General features: G+C 50.3%; 1 long non-coding RNA gene across 2 annotated transcripts in view; it reads left to right on the top strand.

The window, feature by feature from the left end:
- Window positions 1–414: 414 nt before the first annotated feature.
- Window positions 415–16,201, top strand: part of LOC137637784 (uncharacterized) — a 126,117-nt gene continuing 110,330 nt past the window's right edge. The window contains exon 1 of one of the 2 annotated variants that reach the window (XR_011043806.1): window positions 415–1,040. This is a non-coding gene — a long non-coding RNA (uncharacterized lncRNA). The remainder of the gene's footprint in view (window positions 1,041–16,201) is intronic. The other variant, XR_011043805.1, reaches the window with a different exon arrangement.

Raw genomic sequence — 16,201 nt, 5'->3', positions numbered from 1 at the left:
GATTCTCAAGTAATATGGTTTTTTATCGATAAATTTATAGGTAACCAATCGGTTACTAATTCAATACTTATAGCATAGGCCTAGTATTGCAAAAGAAAAAAAATGTAAGCGTTGTCCTTTGTGACAATGGAACTGTCTATTTCTATTACAGAGACCTTGAAAATTTTTATTTCTTCGGTAAATTTCTTGTAGATAATAAACAAAGGAAAACTATGATCATGAAATTATTTGAAGATTGCAAACCGAGATACTGAACTGGCATTGTAAATGTATAAAATTAGCAAACACTACATTAGACAAAGTTCTTCTTTTGTATTAGTGTTGCTGTGAAAGGTATGATATTCATAAAGTGAATCAAATATATTATCATGTACGATCATTTTGATTTATTGAAAGGCGCTAATTTTGAAGTCATGGTACGACCCAAATCAGCCACGTCCTGAGGACCTGAGATTCCCTAGTTCCGACATCGCTTGCAGTTACTTTGAAGTACTGATAAGCGGCATTCATATCGATGGTTTGCATTGTTTAATGTTATACCAGTGCTCTCGAAAATTTTGGCTGAAATTAAGTGACACCAACTTTACCAAGAAGAGTCAAAGATCTTACACACTGTCGTAGTAAAGAAAAAAAAAAATACCAAGAGAATGTTGACTGGGACAAGGAAATTGAACTAGTTTGAAGCCAAGTGCTTAGAGTGGTACTAGACTAATGAAGTTATCAGTGACAGTGACCAAAACTGTCAAAAATAGTAAAGTTACATAACAGTATGTATCATGAAGAGTAGGCCTAGTAGAAAACATATATAATTTGTGGTTGTTAATGTGTAAGTATTGGTACGATGCTTAAAAGAGAGTCTTGGAATGGTAGCCCATCAGTAAAAGTGGTAAACAATAGAGGAACTGGTGTTAGGATCATGAGTGGAGGAAAGAACTACATAATTCGTGATGCAAGTAAACCCGTCTTCATAATCTGCAAATGAATGTAAATTTTAATTAAAAATGCAGTTTCATCTTCATAGAAAATGTAGTTTTACAATGGTAAGTGCAATTTTAGACAAATTTAGATTTGTGGCCTCTAGGCCTATGCACCTTTGCTATACCTATTGTAGATTCTGCTGATTACTGTAAGGAATACAATTAATTACTAATTTTCAGGGTTCTGGGTGGTTGATATCTCATATTCATGGGATCATACTAAGCTCCTTAAACCATTAGTAGTACACGACTGATTTTTAAAACTAATGGAAAATAGCCTATATGCATAAAACTCGGTAAAATTATAGTTTAACACATAACATTTCTTACAGGAAAAACAACTATTTCTTATTTAGATAATGTGTTTTCAACGAATTTGGCCGTTATTTCCTCCGCAAATAAGTGGTTCTCCCATCATCCCATTATTCCCAACGGACACGGGGGATATATGGCCCAGGATATATATTCCCCCGGGAGAACTTTGTCCCAGGATGATAATCCCCCTTCTGGGGCCAAGATTCGCCCTTTGTTTGATGGAGGTAACCATTATTTCGGACAGGGGAAAACAGACCATTACACCAGGTCATAAAAGTAAGTCATTAATTTCTTTAATTTTAATGGTTTTAGAGTGGGCAGTTCAACATTACCTCTTACCAGTACAAGTTTGTGAACTGGGAAGGGGGTCCGGGGGCCTGCCCCCGGCTAGGGGTTGTGACCTGGAAGGGGGTCCGGGGGCTTGCCCCCGGCTAGGTGGTGTGACCTGGGAAGGGGGTCCAGGGGCTTGCCCCCGGTTAGGGGTTGTGACCTTGGAAGGGGTCCAGGGGCTTCCCCCCGGTTAGGGGTTGTGACCTGGGAACTTCTAGGTTAGGTGGGTTTGTTAGGTTCTGTACCCTTTTGTACCTTTTTATATTTTGTGTAAAGGGTATATGGAAAACTGCCTTAAAATACACATGTTAATATTATCGTAGCATTGCTAACGTTAGCAATGGCATCGTAACGTTGCGTAACATTGTTTACATATATACATAAATGTTAGTAACGTTGTAACGTTGCGTAACATTGTTTATATATATATATATATATATATATATATATATATATATATATATATATATATATATATATATATATATATATATATATATATATTCCTAATATTTTGTCAAGCTTACTGTTGATTGTTTGATTCATCAAAATAGTTTCTCTGTAAGGGAAGGGAAGGGGAGGTGAAATAGCCCAAGGGGGGAAAAATATCTTAGGGCTGAAATTCCCCTTGGGGAAATAACAGCCCAGGCCACTTTTCCCGGGGGGGGGGAATTGATCCTAGGCAAATTCTCCCCGGGGGGGGGGGGATGGGGGATTTCAGTCAGGGGGAAAATTTTCCTGCTACACCAGGTCTTTGGATGGGGTAAACAAGAAAAAAATTTGATTTTTTATGAAGTAAAGGTAAATTTCATTGCAAACATGCTATTAACTGTAGGAAAACAGTTTGTTGTGTGTGGTAAGTTTTTCCTTAACGAAAATATAAATTCGAAATTTACTCCAAAGGCCACAAAATTTAACACACCTTACATAACCTGTTAGTAGTTCCCAGGTTACAGACCATGTCAGGGGTAGCCCCTTATAACCCCCCACCCCTTGGACCCTCCTTCCCAAGTCATCACAGACCAGGTCACAAATCTAGCAGGGGGTTCCCAGGTCACAAACCCGTTAAGCAAATCACAAATAATTACCTACCTTATTTCCTCTTTCTACATGTGAACCATAGGATGTAAACAAGAAATTAGAAATAACGTATGAAAATAGAATGCCAATATTTAAAAATATGTTCGTGATTTTGTTATGCATCCCAGAGAATAATGTATACTGTATTATTATTATTATTATTTGGAGCTAAGCTATAGCCCTAGTTGGAAAAGCAGAATTCTAGAAGTCCAAGAGGTTCAACAGGTTAAAATACCCCAGTGAGGAGAGGAAATAAGGAAATAAATATCCTACAAGAGAAGTAATGAAAAATTGAAATAAAAATATTTTAGGAACAGTAACATCAAATTAAATTTTTCATAGAGAAGAAAAGGTTAGTTTTACTATTATTTAATGATTCCCCAGTAAATTTTCCCCACCCAAAACCCCTGGTTCCCACAGGGTAGACCCATTGCCCAAGGGTATATTTTGGTATATCTTATTAATTGTTTATTGTTCCGAAACCGAAATACAAACCACGCTATTTACATAGGGTATTACTTTCGGCGTAGCTGATATGACGAGGCATTAGATTTTTAACGAGGGTTAACTACCCCCGTGCTAGTTAGCAAGGGGGTAGGGGCTACCCCTCCCCCCCACACACCGGTGAACTGCTTCACTTCACTTTTGGCTCGCCCTCGCATTGTTGACAGCCTTAATTTTGTTTTGCTTTTTCTTACAGCTTGTGTGCTTGAAGTTGGCCTCTACCTTCCTTCCTATCACGCGGAAGTGCCCTGGACTCCCCGACCGCCCTTGTGGAACGTTCATGTCGGTGGTCGAGACGGACCCTCACACCTTATGTCCGTATTGCTGAGGTCAACGGTGTGAAAGGGATAAAAACTGTAGTGAGTGCAGGGAGTGGTCTACCTCCCAGTGGGAGAGGTTTGCCCGGTGGCGTAAGAAGAAGTCTAAGCGTGACCTTTCTCCTTCAAGGGTTGCCTTGAAGAAGGAAGGTTCCAAGGACTCTTCTTCCGTTGCCCGAACCTCCTCCGAAGCTCCCACTCGATCGGTCTCTCGTGAAAGGCCGTCGAGTGGTAGCGTAGGCCTTTCTTTTGTTTCCCAACCTCGGGGTTCGGGAGAGGGTGTTGCCTCCCATAGCGAGGCAGCTCCCCCTCCTCCTCCCGGGGGAGGATATTGATTTGGTTGATGACCATGTTGCTAACAATGATCTTTTACAGCTTTGGGCTTCCTTGGGGCTTAAGGGCTCGCCCTCCAGGGAAGCCCTGTTTCACCTGATCCAGTTGGGTGCAGCTGACAAACAGTGGCCGGTAATAGCAGAGATAGATCCTCTGTCTATTGTCGACATTGTTGTGGTAGAGGCTTCCGACGGGTCGGGTCAAACCCCTGCTGCTGTTGCGGATGTTGCTGAAGGCTCAGTTCCCCCCTCCGAACATCCTTCGAGGGAGGCGCTGAGTCCAACGGTCTCTCCTGTGGGTGTTTCTCCCCCTCGGGGGAGTGCACTAACAGAGACTCCTCTTCGGAGGACCGACGATGGTGTTGCTGTGCCTCGAGGTCGTCTTCGCCGTAAGGCTCGTCCTCCTTACAAGGGAGTTAGGAGGCGCCTCTTCGGATCTTCGCCTTCGACGTCCCCCGCAGAGGATCCTCCTCGACGAGAGCAGACCGTTGCAGCCGCATTGCTAGACCTCTCTGCAGATCGTTCGCGATCTCCGACGCCTGCCAGACCTTCCAGTCTTCCATCTCCGTTCCTGGACGCGGATGCGCAGTGGGCGCCAACGCACCCCGTTTTCCAACGGGTACTGGTCCCTTCGGGGCAAAAGGGCTTATCCCACAATGTGGGTAAGTCCCTTAAGTGCCAGGTTTTACCTGCGCGCCCACGATCTCCTCGCGCAAGCGCTCTCCTGCTGTGGACCAGTCTTCTGCTGATTCAACGTGCCAACGATCTCCTGCTGAGTCTCGCCGTAGATCTCCTGCTCGCCAGTGCTCACCTGCGCACCAGCGCTCTTCTGTTCTCCAGAGACCTCCTGTGCGCCATCGCTCTCCAGCTCGCCAGCGCACATCTGTGCCTGCTGCGCGCAATGCGCGCCAACGGACTTCTGAGCGCCCATGATCACCTGCTCGTCAGCGCACAACTGCGAGCCCTGTTCCTGATGCGCGCCATGCGCGCCCACGATCTCCAGATCTGGGCGCAGGGAAGGAGATTGTTCCTACGTCTCCTCGCCGACGTTCACCTACGTGCCCTCAGAGGTCGCCCGCGCGCCAGCCATCGCACGCACTCACCTGTGCGCACTTCTAAGGCAGTACGAGTCCCTGCGCGCCCGCGAGATGTCTCCTGAGCCCGCCCACGAGCGTTCGCCTTTGCGTGCAACCTCGCCTTCTGGTCCTGCGCCCCAGCTAGTACCTTCTGACCGCGCAACTGCGCGCTAACAATCTCCTGTGCGCCAGCGTTCTCCTACGCTCCCGTGCGACCCCTCGCCTGCGCGCAAGCGCTCTCTAATGCGCCCACGCTCCAGATCCCCACAGGTGTCCGACGCGCCCACGCGCTAACTCGCCTGTGCGCAGTCGGTCGCCTGTTCGTCCTACGCGCCATCGCTCGCCAACGCGCCAATGCGCCACCGATCGCCTATACGCCAACGTTATCCCGACCGCCAGCGCTCGCCCCTTACAACCGCGCGCACCCTTACCTGCGCGCCCACTCGCCAGCATGTCCACGCACCCACTCGCCCGCGCGCCCACTCGCCCGCACGCCCACGTGCCCTCTCGCCCGCGCACCCTCGACCACGCGCCCGCGCACCCTCGACCACGCGCCCGCGCACCCTCGACCACGCGCCCGCGCACCCTCGACCACGCGCCCGCACCTTCATCTCCGCGCGCTAACGTTCGCCCGCTCGCGAACCAGCGATTTTACCATCACGCGAGCGCCAGCGCGATCTCGACCGCGATTCCCGCCGGGTTTCGCAGTGTGCCCAACCTTGTGAGTGTTCTGGGACGCGTGCTTCCAGATCGTCGTCCTCACGATCTCCACCCCGTAAGCGCAGAGCTGCGCACATCTAGGAGCAGGAAGAATCTTCGGAGAGGTCTAGGCAACATTCTTCTTCTTTTCAGGCAGGCCCCGTGGCATCCACTCCTAAGGATCAGCCGATCCCCTTCCCTCCAGCGGGAATCGCTGACACTGCGTTTGTCAGCCGTCAGACTTGGTTCGGGTCCCTGATCAAAGCGGTCGTACAGGCTATGAAGCCGGCCCTCGCTGATCTGGGACTGAAACCAACGGCAGCCTCGTCCCCGCTGAAGAGAAGGAGAGGAGTGGACTTCGTGGTGACTTCTCCTAGGGTTAAGTTGGCTCCCAAGAAGTCCGTCAGGAAGGCCCCTTCCCCCTCGCAGATGCTGTCTCCTTCCCTTGTGGACAAAGCCTTTCCGTCCTCAGGAGAATCCAGCGAGGTGAGGCATTCTCCCACGGCACCAATGGGAGGAACCCCACCTCGAGGAAGAGAACAGTCTTGCGTGGAGAGGAGCCCCCAGACTTCTTTGCTTGAGTCCTGTATCCCTCCCAGGAGGGAGCCCAAGGACTCGAAGATTGCTCCTAAGTCTTCTTCCCGGATTCGATCAGAGCCAGCAAGACCCCAGGAGAACGTCCACGTGTCTCCCCAAGTAGAGCTACTGGGGACAGGAGACCTTGCTGCCAGTCCACAAGGAGGTGAGCAGCATGAGTCGGAGCATGCCTTCTGGCAGGTCCTGAGTCTAATGAGGCAACTCAACAGATTCAAGGACCCCGAGACCAACCCCCGCGAAGGCAAGGATACGGTCCTGGACCAAGTCTACGGTACCCAGAAACTCCCAAAGGCCAGCGCAGCTCTGCCCTGGTCCCAGGGAGTGAAGAGTGCCAGAGACAAGGTTGAGGGCCAGCTCTCCGAACTCGCCTCCTCCAGCCGTTCCTCTGCCGGGAACAAACTCCTCCCACCTCCTCGTGTACAACAGAGGAAGTACAGTACTTCGAAATCATGGGGGAGTCTTGTTTAGCTCTTCCCCTCCACCACTCTGTGGAAGAGCTCTCTAGGGGAATTTCTCTCGAGAAATTCTCCGCCCGGCAGGTGACATTCTCGGCTACGGAGATCCTAAGCCAGGAGAAGGTCGCAAAGTGTGCCATGCAGGCCACTTCATGGCTGGATATCTGGCTGGGGTCTCTGGGCATCCTATTGCGATCCGAGGACTTGTCCAAGGAGAGCACCAGGAGGGCCATGGAGACTTTCCTCCTCTCAGGCACGCGCACCATCGAGTTCCTGGCTCACCAAGTTTTGAACTTGTGGGCAAACTCGATCTTAAAACGTCGTGATGCCGTGACCGAGAGGTTCCACTCGAGTCGAGAATCCCAGCCATGGATGTCGGCAAGCTGACACACTCCTCCATCCTTGGAGAGAGTTTGTTTGAGCCCAAGGATGTGGAACGGACAGCTGAGAGTTGGAGGAAGTCGAATCACGATTCGCTCCTCCAAAGGGCCCTTACATCTCGGCCCTACAACCCTCCAGCTCCTCAACAACAACATCAGCAGCCTCGTCAGTCTAGGACATCGAAACAGGCTCTGGCAGCAAAGGCAAAGGTGTCTAAGCAGCAGCCCTTTCCTGTCAAGGCCAAGAAAGGCAGAAAGTCCTCCAGGGGAGGTAGGAATCCTAGGGGGAGCGGCCGAGGCCGTAAACGCTAGGATTGGCAATCCCCCTGAATGTCCACCAGTGGGGGATGCCTACAAAGTTGCGAGGACACAGCACTAGACACGCTGTTGGGGATCCTGTTGATTTTTTCTGTGATTTTCTGCAGCATTTGTAGTAGTGGCCCTGCTTGTGGCACCCGTTGCATACGGTGGACTTAGCGTGGTATGAGGCTCTGCCAGAGGTGTGGCGGCCGCCGCAGTTCCCGCAGGGAGGGGGTGGGGGACCCCTACCTGTGCCAGCGACGGTTGCATTCGGATGATCTGCCTCGGGTGTCTTGCTGCCAGCCACGCAAGCAGTTTCTCTCCAATTGCATTGGCGCATAGCGGCGTCGACGCGGGCCGCCTCGTAAGCACTGCACCTGGCCCTAAGGGCACTAACACTATTGATGTCGTTGCTACATTGGTACACATGGCGACGCATAGCCTCATCACTTAGGCCCACCATTAACTCAAGTAATAACATATATTCAGCTAGATTACACTGACACTGAGGGCACTTGAAATTGCAATTGGTGGCCTTTTGAGAACACTTTAAGAAATAATCACTAACACTTTCTCCTGGCCCTTGTATCGCATTAAAAAACTCCGACCATAACACAGCACGGTTTGTAGATTGTAACACAATATCACGAATAAAATCCATGGCTTCCATAGCGGTGAGGGTACTCCATTCCTGTGAGGTGAATCTGGCGTCCAGCGCTCGTTGTAGAGGGGGTGTGCAGTATAGCCTGATGTGGTGGACGACCTCGTGGGGCGGTAGTCTGCACAATTCAATCCAGCATTTCATCGACCTCCTCCAGGACCTGAATGCGGCGGGCTCCAGCTCAATTTCACACTTCTCCGGGGCTGCAGACGCAGGGACACGAGGTGCAGGGGTAGCATGTGTCGTAAGCCGGTCGCGGAGGACGTTGATCATTTGTTGCTGTGCCACCATGGCCTGCCTGGCTTCTTGCAGGGCAGGGACGAGCCCAAGGGGGACGACGGGGCGTGCGGCCCTTGGGGTGGACTGCACTGAGCGGTGCTGGAAGGGCATGGTGAGGGTCCCAGAGGTCCTTGAGAATCACTGCGCCATATTGGATGTCAAGGGGGGACAAGAGATACACGGTGGTGGAGGCATGTGGTTTATTGCGTCCTCAGGTACAGAGTCAACACAGTTGCTCTCTGCAACCGGCACACTCACTTGGCGCCTGCCCGCCATGGGAAAACATATCGTACTTGCAGGTACTCCATCATAAACTATAAAAACTATTAACGAAACTAAGAGGAAGAGAAATAAGATAAAATAGTGTGCCCAAGTGTACCTTCAAGCAAGAGAATTCTAAGACAGTGGGAGACCATGGTACAGAGGCTATGGCACTACCCAAGACTAGAGAACAATCGGTTGATTTTGGAGTGTCCTTCTCCTAGGAGAGCTGCGTACCATAGCTAAAGAGTTTCTTCTACCCTTACCAAGAGGAAAGTAGCCACTGAACAATTACAGTGGGTGAAAAAGAATTGTTTGGTAATCTCAGTGTTGTCAGGCGTATGAGGACAGAGGAGAATATGTAAAGAATAGGCCAGACTATTCAGTGTGTGTATGTAGGCAAAGGGAAAATTAACTGTAACCAAAGAGAATGATCCAATGTAGTACTGTTTGGCTAGGCAAAAGACCCCATAACACTCTAGAAGTAGTATCTTATCGTTTGGCTGGTTCCCTGGCCAACCTACTACCACCCTAACCGCTAGTTAGGGGGCGGGGTGGGGGTAGCCGTCTACCCCAATCACTCACACACCTAAGCTGAGCACTCACTTTGCTTTCTGGCTCAGTAGAGGACGGTCACTGCCGCTCTCTCCCACCAAGACTTGCCATTTGAATACAGTGTAAAACTATTCTTTTTCTTTTCAAAATGAGTTTGGATTTCTTCAAGTCTCATGCGCACCTGTCCTGATCTCGAAGGCAGCCCCATCGGTACTTTTATATATACCCTTGAGATGGACCCCCACCTGCTGTGTCCAGCTTTCCAGGACCACTGGTGTGCTAGGGAAAACACCTCTGATGAGTGTCAAGGAGGGGTCTGCCTCCCAGTGGGAGAGGTATGGGTGCAGGAATAGAAGAAGGCCAAGCGAGATTCTTCTCCTTCGGGGTACTCCTCGAAGTAAAAAAAATCTCTGTGTTCTTTAATTCCCCGATATCTATCCAAACCTACTCTTCCACCGGTCCTCTCCAGGGAACGGCCAAGTAACAACGCAGCCGTGGTAACTCCAAGTCAACCTTGTGAATCAAGGGACTGTACCGTTTTTCCTAGAAATTCGGTCCTGTCCCTTCCCCATGGAGTGCCTGCTCTATGATGATATGTTGTGTTTTTGGCCATTGTTGGGCGTTGATGGTCCCCCTTCGAAGGAAGTTCTCTTTGAGCTCCTTCAGTTGGTTGTTGAGTGAAAGTGCACTCCTACTTCTTCGGAAATGGAGCTTTCCCCTGTGGGTGCAGGTGCTGCTGCCCGTTGGTCTGACTTTTGATCTCCTGTTGCCGACGGTAAAGACGAGGCTTTTCCTCCTTGGACACTAGGCGAGCAAAATCTTAGATATGTTCCTCCTCCAGGAGAACATCTCTCGTTCACGAGACAGATGTGTGTGACCAGCGTGTGACATACACCTATGCATCTCCCCTAGGACAGGGTTAGAACATAGTCCTAGGCAATGTTCTCCTTTGGGAGGATATTCCTCTTGTCCGTGAGAGAGGGCTTGCAAGATTTTTGGCCCCCACCAGTCTCTCTTCCTCGGAGGATCCTGCTAGACACACTCCTTCGTGAGTTAGTAGTGTGGAGGAGTTTTTGACACCTCGTTACCCTGGGGCCTGGTCCTTCCCCAGTAGTAAGGGGATGGGCTCCAGTCATGTGATTCCTTCGCGTTCTCGTGGCAGTCTCACTGAGATTTCGGGCTCGTGTGCTCCCTAGCCTTCGGGCTCCCGTTACGATGAGCCTTCAGGCTCTCGTAACCTGGGACCTTTGGGTCCTCGTCATCTGAGACTTTTTCCTTGTGTCCTGGAACCTTCAGGTTCTCGTTGTGTAGAGCCTTTGCATTTTAGTGACTTGTGTTGTATAGAGCCTTCGGGCTCTCATGACCCTCGTTCCGTTTACCCCTCGGGCTCTCATGACCTGCGTTGCGTTGAGCCTTCGCGGCTCTCGTGATTCATGTTGTGTTGAGCCATCGGGCTCTTGTAACCCTCGTTACTCTGAGCCCTCAGCCTCTCGTGATCCTTGTTACGCTGAGCCTTTGGGCTCTAGTGACCCGGAACCTTCAGGTTATCATCGTGTAGATCCTTCGGGCTCTCGTAACCCTTGTTACGCTGAGCCTTCAGGCTCTTGTGATCCTCCTTACGCTGAGCATTTGGAATCTCGTGACCCGGAACCTTCGGGTTCTCATCGCGTAGAGCCTTCAGGTTCTTGTTGCGTAGAGTCTCGGGCTCTCGGTGACCCTCGTTACATTGAGCCTTCTGGCTTTCGTGATTCGCGAGGCGTTGAGCCTTTGGGCTCTCGTAACCCTCATTATGCTGAGACTTTGGGTTCTCGTGATCCGGAACCTTCAGGTTCTCGTCGTGTAGAGCCTTAGGGCTCTCATGGCTTGCGTTGCATAGAGCCTTCGGGCTCTCGTGACCCTTGTCGCGTTGAGCCCTCGGGCTCTCGTGACATGAATCGCATTGAGCCTTCTGGTGCTTGTGTCCCTCATTATGTTGAGCCTTCGGGCTCTCGGGACTCTCGTTAGGCTGAGCCTTTGGGCTCATGTGACCCAAAATCTACGGACTCTTGTCGTGTAGAGCCTCTGGGTTGTCGTGACCCTAGTTGCGCTGAGCCTTCTGGCTCTCGTGAATCTTGTTATGCTGAGCCTTTGAGCTCTAGTAACCTTCGTTACACTGAACCTAAAGGTTCTCGTAACCTTGAGCCTTCGGGGTCTTGTCGCGCTGAGCCCGAGGGCTCTCATGACCAAGGACCTTTGGGTCATCGTCACTTTGATCTCTCATGGTCTCGTGACACAGAACCTTCTGGTTCTTGTCGTGCGGAGCTTTGAAGCTCATGCGACCCTGGGCCTCTGGGCTCACGTTATGTTTATCCTCCAAGATTTCATAACCTAGATCCTTCAAATTCTCGTTGTGGGGAACCTCAGGGCTCGTGCGACCTAGAGCCTTCTGGTTCTTGTTATGATGATACCACTGATTCTCGTCATATGACCTTTGCTCTTTTTCCAGCTGCGTTGCACGATGGAGCAGTGTCACGTGACGCCGCAGCGTCGTGTGAATTAGTAGCCTCGCATGATCTTCCCCGTCACTTCTCTTATGGTCGCTTCGCGCCAGATAAGCTGGCCTCGCCAACTGCTCACCCGTCGTCTTTGGACGAGATACCGTTGCCATTTCTGGTCACAAGAGAGAGTATCCCTGCCCAAAGAAACCCCCTCTCTAAACGGAACGTCCATCAGTCTCACCAGTCACGTGAGCTTTCACTTGTTGCGAGACAGCCTTCCTCACCTCGCTGCTCTCCTCCTCATCATTTGCCCTCGCAGCGGTCCGTGCGACTGACTGCCCTGATTCATCCTAGAGATTGGTACCCTCTAGATCTTGTTCAGGGCGAAGGAGGGAGGGAAGCTCCTGAGCAGATCTCTGCTCTGAGGTTTCAACGCCCAGCACTTTCCACGGCGGGTAGGCCCGTGCCAATCATGCCTGTAGGAAAAAGTCAAAGAAACAGTCTGAGGTTCCTAGACCTATGGCATCTTCGTCCAAAGGATCCCCCTCCCAGTTCATCGGGAGGTAGAGTGCTCCCATGGCTGTAGTGTGGGAGGCTGTGATGGGGGCCATTCCCTGTTCTCAATCCTTGGGCAGAACACCTAGAATCCCTCTGTTCGCTGCTCTCCTTCCCGACACCTCTCCTCCTGCAGGTTCTATTAGGACCTCAGAAGGTTCTGCTCTGGCGTGACCTTTTCGTAAGGAGAGACCCCTCCCCTCGGTAAAGGAGTTGGAAGGAAATACTGTAACCTCAGAGGTTTAAGGGAGTTCCCTGCATTTCTGGGTTACTCCTGCTAAACCGAGGTGGAAAAGGAATAGGATTTGGCCGCCTCCCACTAGGAAGGACAGGACAATCCCCATGACAGAGTCCTTCCACCTCTCCCAAATAGTAGTTCCTAGGGAGTCTCGCCCTCCGACTCACTTTGACGTATTCCTCCTTCTGGAAAGGACCAGTACCCTCTCAGGAAAGAGAAGACTGTACGGCCTTCTCTTGTGGAGGAACTCTTGTCTCAGTGCAAGGAACCAAAAGCCCTTTTCACCATTCCAAAGTCCTCGGCAAAAGCTGCGCCTCAGCAAGAGAGGCAGAGGGAAGCCTCGTCTAGTTTGTCAACTATAGTTGCCCTATCAACGGCTTACACTGATGACTTTGACCCACCCCAGGCTCCTATGGATGTGAGTTCGGAGGTTAAGGAGCAATTTGATCTTGAGGATGACCTTTTGCCATCAGCCGCTAAACCTAAGCTCTCAGAGCTAGAGCAGAAGGAGTCAGAGCATGCCTTCTGTCAGGTCTTAACTTGCATTAGAGCCATCAGTGGACTGCCAAATCCATCGGCAGCCACTCACAATGGAAAAGACTTGGTCTTGGACCAGGTCTAAGGTACTCTGAAATCCCTAAGGGCCAGTGCAGATCCACCCTGGTCAAAGGGGTTGAAGAGTGCCAGACAGAAGGCAGTGGCTCAAGCCACAGTCTCCTCTACTTCCTTCTGCACTAGCTCCTCCTCTAATCTCCTCCTGCTGCCGTTTGTGCAGCAGAGAAGATCCATGAGATCCTTAATGAGCCTCTTCCTCCATTGCCTTTGGACCACTCACTAGTGACACTCTCGAGGGGCATCCCCTTCGAGAGACTAACGGGACTCTTGGTCACGTACTCGGCCTTGGAGATCATCAATTAGGAGAAGGTTGCAAAGTATGCCATGAAGGCAACTTCGTGGCTGGACCCCTGGTTGGGATCTGTGGGACACCTGGTCAGATCTCAGGACTGGTCTTGTGAGTCCACAAGGAGGTCACTGGAATCCTTCCTATTGTTCCTCTTTCTCCAGGTTGTTAACCTGTGGGCCAGTACCATCCTTAAGAGGAGGGATTCAATCATTGAGAAGTTTCATCAACAACTCCCACAGGCTGAGGTTTGTAGGCCATGAAACTCCTCTTTCGAGTGGAGTTCTCTTTTTGAGCTGGAAGATGTCGAGCGGGTGTTGGAGAGGTCGAGGAAGTCCAGCTAGGACTCCCTTCCCCAAAAGGCCTTACCAACCTCTGCCACAGAAAAAACAGCCTGCTTCCTGACCGCAGACAAATGGGCTAGGGGCCCAAAACAACAGGCCCTAACGTGTCTAAAAAGTCCTTTCTGGCAACCGTAGAGGTTAAAATTCTTCCCGTGGAGGAAAGGGAAATAGGGGATCTGGCAGAGGCCGATGCCACTAGGACGGGCAATCCTCCCACATATCCACCTGCGGGGGAATGCCTACAGAGCCGCTGGTTAAGGTGGCTGCAGCTTGAGGCCGAACCCTGGACAGTCGACTCAGGATCCAGTCCCAATAAGCTCTTATGCAAAGGGATCTGCTAAGGAGCTACCCTCCTGGCAAGGGTGCTCTCCAAGAGGTTCTTGATGGGTCTCCAAGCTTCTTCAGTCGACTTTCTGGTGAAAAAGACGTCTGGACACAAGTCATCGATCTCTCAGCCTTGAATAGGTTTGTCAGTCAAACTTCGTTCAAGATGGAGACAGCCGATACGGTCAGACAAGCAGTAAGACCGCAGGACTTCATGAGCACACTGGATCTCAAGGACTCGTACTTCCAGATCTCAGTCTATCTGTCTTCCAGGAAGTATCTATGAATCATGTTCAACCATAAACAATACCAGTTCAAGGTACTGTGTTTTGGTCTCTTCACAGCACCCCTGGTCTTTAGGAGAGTGTTCGCCCTAGAGTCATCTTGGGTTCACAGAATTGCCATTCGTCTCCTAAGATACTTGGACGACTGGCTGATTCTAGCAGACTCGGTGGTGACCCTTCTTCAACACCGAGACAGACTTCTGAGGCTTTGTCAAGATTTGGGGATTATGGTAAACCTCGAGAATTCTCAACTGCTTCCCTCTCAAAGACTGGTATATTTGAGCTTTATAATAGACACAAAATGGCACAAAGCCTTTCCATCAGACAAAAGAATTTTGAGGCTGAAGAAGGTAGCACAGCTCTTCCTCAAGCGAGAAGAGCTCCTTGCTCAGAGCTGGCTATGTCTGCTCAGCCATCTATAATCTGTGTCCCGACTAGCACCCAATGGATGCCTGAGGATGAGATCCTTCCAGTGACGTCTAAAGTCCCAATGGAATCAGGCCATCAATTCCCCAGACTCCCCAGTTCACCTAGGACCAGACGTACAGACGGACCTTAGATGTTAATTGGCAGACAAGAACCTCTCCAAAGGGGTCAACTTCTTGTTCCTCCCCTGGAGTTGGTGCTCTTTTTAGATGCATCAAAAGAAGGGTGGGTGGCCCACATGTTGCACCACACCATGTCTGGCCTGTGGTCCGAATCAAAAAGGTATCGGCTCATAATTTTCTGGGAGATGAGGGCAACCTTCCTCCCCCTCCAACAGTTCCACCACTTCCTGGTGGGCCACTCCGTTGTATTGATGAGCGACAACACCACGGTAGTAGCTTACCTAAACAAGGAATGCGGTACCTTTTTGTAGCCCTTGTGCCATCTAGCAGTAGAGATACTCTGATGGGCAGAAGACAGCTCAGTGTCTATCTGCTCACTTCATTCCAGGTAAGAGGAATGTGCTTGCATACAATCTGAGCAGAGCAACTCAGAATGTGGGCTCTGAGTGGTCTTTGAATCATCTTGTAGCCAACAAAGTCCTGACTTGGTGGGGTTCCCTGACTGTGGACCTGTTCGTAACGGCACTAAACTTAAGGCTCCCGCTCTACTGCTCCCCAGTCCCAGATCTACAAGCTCTTTGGCAAGGTGCATTCCAACATCGGTGGGATAACATAGATGTGTACGTGTTCTCCCTGTTCTGTCTGATGAGAAAAGTCCTCAACCAGGTTAGAATAATCAAGAACTTATCAGTGACCCCAATAGCTTCATTATGGCATCACGCAGAGTGGTTCCTGGACCTTCTGCAGCTCCTGACGGAGAACCGAAGGGAACTTCCTCCACAACATATCTACTTAAACAGCCGCATGCCAATATCTTTCACATTGCAGTAGTTTCGCTTCAACTTCATGCTTGGGCAACGAGTTGTGGAAAGGATGTCTAGGCACCTCAGACGCTCTTCAGCATCAGTCTACCAGGTGAAGTGAGCTCTTTTCTGGGGTTGGTGTCGTGGCAGGTATATCTCTCCCCTCGCTAAAATTATCACGTCTCATCTTCCAGCTTCGTGGAAAGTAATATCTCCATAAATAGCTCCAGGTTTGTATCGTTAGGAAAAATACAAATTACAAATTTGTCATTGTTCCGACACAAATACACACCCTTCGCTATTTTTAGCGACATACTTTAGGCGAAGCTGAAAGACGAGCCACGATAATTTTAGCGAGTGATAACCACCCCAACCGCTAGTTGGGTGGGGGGGTGTAGCCAGCAACCCCGCTAACTCACACATCTGGGCTGAGCACCCGCTTTTCTTTGTGGCTCAGTAAAGGAAGGTCACTGCCCCTCTCCTGCCGTTAAGACTTGCCATTTGATTGTTTAACAGTTAATTCTGTTTTTTTCCGTAACAGGAATACAAACCTACGCTATTTATTAGGGGTTATTACTTTCGGTAAAGCAGAAAGGACAAGCCATTAAA

Source organism: Palaemon carinicauda, chromosome 3 (assembly GCF_036898095.1).
Source record: "Palaemon carinicauda isolate YSFRI2023 chromosome 3, ASM3689809v2, whole genome shotgun sequence".
In the NCBI taxonomy this organism is placed as follows: Eukaryota; Metazoa; Arthropoda; class Malacostraca; order Decapoda; family Palaemonidae; genus Palaemon; species Palaemon carinicauda.
Note: the sequence above shows the minus strand (reverse complement) of the source record. Positions and strands in the feature narration are given on the sequence as shown.